This window comes from Ascaphus truei, chromosome 12 (genome assembly GCF_040206685.1).
Source record: "Ascaphus truei isolate aAscTru1 chromosome 12, aAscTru1.hap1, whole genome shotgun sequence".
NCBI classification, from domain to species: Eukaryota; Metazoa; Chordata; class Amphibia; order Anura; family Ascaphidae; genus Ascaphus; species Ascaphus truei.
Genome location: NC_134494.1, coordinates 10225289 through 10229006, shown reverse-complemented (window position 1 = coordinate 10229006; position 3718 = coordinate 10225289). Strand labels below are relative to the sequence as shown.

The window sequence follows — 3718 nt, the reverse complement described above, 5'->3', positions numbered from 1 at the left end:
GTCTAAAATTTGCCTTCCTATGTAAGAAACTGTTCTTACATACTGTATGACGCAACTGTATGCCAAAAACCTATCTATGAACACAGGGAAAACACACTATTCTCTGTGTTTATAGCTACATTTCTTGGAGACCAAATACACTAAAAATCAGTGACACTGACTCCAAATCAGAGACAGTTGACATGTCTGGATTCTAAACACTATTCAGCATATGTACAGTATCAAGGCAAAAAGTGGTATGATTGCAGACCAAAACACTCTGCACCCTAGGAAGGAATGGGGAAAAAAAACGAATCACAGTGATCCCAACCAATATGGCCAGTTAGCTCAGATGGTTAGAGCGTGGTGCTAATAACTCCAAGGTCGCGGGTTCGATCCCCGTACTGGCCAAAGTTTTACAGGTATTTGACATATGTCTCTCTTTATATACCACTGACGAGTTAGTTTGAAGGATTATTCCTTTCGGAAGGATTGTTGATGCACATTGTATAGACGCAAAAAGAGGGGGACAACATCCATCCTGTTGTAAGTGTGCAAAAAGAGTGATTTCTTTCTGTGCCACTCCATTTTTATTTTTAACAAATGGTACAGTATATATCACCTTGGTACTACAGTATATGCAATGTAAATATGCGGATGAACAGAGCATAGAATAAAGAAGAGAGCATAGAATAAAGAAGCAGCTAGCGCAAACAGTAATTATCACTGAAGTGACGTGAGTAATGCTAACGATTGAGAAGTCCTGAATTGTAAGGATGGAAAAGATACCACCTGCATGTAGTACTTATGAACTCATGTAGTCATGGCAAGCAGACAGCACGTCGCCCCCTATTGGCTGCAATCCTTCTGGGCTAAAAATAAAAACTATCTGCTGGCACGTTTTCTTTCTCAATCCGCCCCATTCACCAGGAAGAGAGACAGAAACAGTTCACCTCCGCATCCATTTCCTCATTCATTTCCTCTCTCACTTTAACGCTGGCTGCACCTGAGACAGTGGGAGGGAAGTTGAGAGATCAAAAAAGAGTCACGACCATTCCAAATCCTGTCCTATCAAAAGGCTGCTGTTGTCTCTCTACTCTCAAGGAATTTAATTTGCATGGGAGGGACAAACTGATGTCTCTGCCTCTCTGCCTCTCTGCCTCTCTGCCTCTCTGCCTCTCTGCCTCTCTGCCTCTCTGCCTCTCTGCCTCTCTGCCTCTCTGCCTCTCTGCCTCCCTGCCTCTCTGCCTCCCTGCCTCCCTGCCTCCCTGCCTCCCTGCCTCCCTGCCTCCCTGCCTCCCTGCCTCCCTGCCTCCCTGCCTCTCTGCCTCCATGGCTGAACAGTTCTACTGTATACTAAAGCTCTAGACCTGTGAGCTAGCCTGTGTGATGTTGTCACAACGTATCCACGGACACATTGGGAATTGTGACATCATCATCATGATCATCACACAGACTGGCTGTCCTGTAAGAGACAGAAAGATAGATAGAGACACAGACAGAGAGATGCACTTAGAAATAGATATGCCCAGGCACAGACTGCATTGGGCTTCTGTATCCTACAATGACATTTGAATGAAAAAGAATTTCAGGGGAGTTACATGGTGCATATTTTAACATGAGATCTATACTGTATATATATATGTTGTATTACTGTACATCATTTATTTGCCTCCAAATATCCGCCATATGTGAAGGGGCGTAAGTCTAAAATTTGCCTTCCTATGTAAGAAACTGTTCTTACATAATGTATGACTCAACTGTATGCCAAAAACCTATCTATGAACACAGGGAAAACACACTATTCTCTGTGTTAATAGCTACATTTCTTGGAGACCAAATACACTAAAAATCAGTGACACTGACTCCAAAACAGAGACAGTTGACATGTCTGGATTCTAAACACTATTCAGCATATGTACAGTATCAAGGCAAAAAGTGGTATGATTGCAGACCAAAACACTCTGCACCCTAGGAAGGAATGGGGAAAAAAAACGAATCACAGTGATCCCAACCAATATGGCCGGTTAGCTCAGATGGTTAGAGCGTGGTGCTAATAACGCCAAGGTCGCGGGTTCGATCCCCGTACTGGCCAAAGTTTTACAGGTATTTGACATATGTCTCTCTTTATAGACCCCTGACGAGTTAGTTTGAAGGATTATTCCTTTCGGAAGGATTGTTGATGCACTTTGTATAGACGCAAAAAGAGGGGGACAACATCCATCCTGTTGTAAGTGTACAAAAAGAGTGATTTCTTTCTGTGCCACTCCATTTTTATTTTTAACAAATGGTACAGTATATATCACCTTGGTACTACAGTATATGCAATGTAAATATGCGGATGAACAGAGCATAGAATAAAGAAGAGAGCATAGAATAAAGAAGCAGCTAGCGCAAACAGTAATTATCACTGAAGTGACGTGAGTAATGCTAACGATTGAGAACCCCTGAATTGTAATGATGGAAAAGATACCACCTGCATGTAGTACTTATGAACTCATGTAGTCATGTAGTCATGGCAAGCAGACAGCACGTCACCCCCTATTGGCTGCAATCCTTCTGGGCTAAAAATAAAAACTATCTGCTGGCACGTTTTCTTTCTCAATCCGCCCCATTCACCAGGAAGAGAGACAGAAACAGTTCACCTCCGCATCCATTTCCTCATTCATTTCCTCTCTCACTTTAACGCTGGCTGCACCTGAGACAGTGGGAGGGAAGTTGAGAGATCAAAAAAGAGTCACAACCATTCCAAATCCTGTCCTATCAACAGGCTGCTGCTGTCTCTCTGCTCTCAAGGAATTTAATTTGCATGGGAGGGACAAACTGATGTCTCTGCCTCTCTGCCTCTCTGCCTCTCTGCCTCTCTGCCTCTCTGCCTCTCTGCCTCTCTGCCTCTCTGCCTCTCTGCCTCTCTGCCTCTCTGCCTCTCTGCCTCTCTGCCTCTCTGCCTCTCTGCCTCTCTGCCTCTCTGCCTCTCTGCCTGAACAGGTCTACTGTATACTAAAGCTCTAGACCTGTGAGCTAGCCTGTGTGATGTTGTCACAACGTATCCACGGACACATTGGGAATTGTGACATCATCATCATGATCATCACACAGACTGGCTGTCCTGTAAGAGACAGAAAGATAGATAGAGACACAGACAGAGAGATGCACTTAGAAATAGATAGGCCCAGGCACAGACTGCATTGGGCTTCTGTATCCTACAATGACATTTGAATGAAAAAGAATTTCAGGGGAGTTACATGGTGCATATTTTAACATGAGATCTATACTGTATATATATATGTTGTATTACTGTACATCATTTATTTGCCTCCAAATATCCGCCATATGTGAAGGGGCGTAAGTCTAAAATTTGCCTTCCTATGTAAGAAACTGTTCTTACATACTGTATGACGCAACTGTATGCCAAAAACCTATCTATGAACACAGGGAAAACACACTATTCTCTGTGTTAATAGCTACATTTCTTGGAGACCAAATACACTAAATATCAGTGACACTGACTCCAAAACAGAGACAGTTGACATGTCTGGATTCTAAACACTATTCAGCATATGTACAGTATCAAGGCAAAAAGTGGTATGATTGCAGACCAAAACACTCTGCACCCTAGGAAGGAATGGGGAAAAAAAACGAATCACAGTGATCCCAACCAATATGGCCGGTTAGCTCAGATGGTTAGAGCGTGGTGCTAAAAACGCCAAGGTCGCGGGTTCGATCCCCGTACTGGCCA

General features: G+C 43.4%; 1 non-coding gene across 1 annotated transcript; it reads left to right on the top strand.

Annotated features, from left to right (window-relative positions):
* The first annotated feature begins 3644 nt into the window (after nucleotides 1-3644).
* On the top strand, nucleotides 3645-3718 carry TRNAF-AAA (transfer RNA phenylalanine (anticodon AAA)). Its single transcript has one exon. It is a non-coding gene; the product is annotated as a tRNA-Phe (tRNA).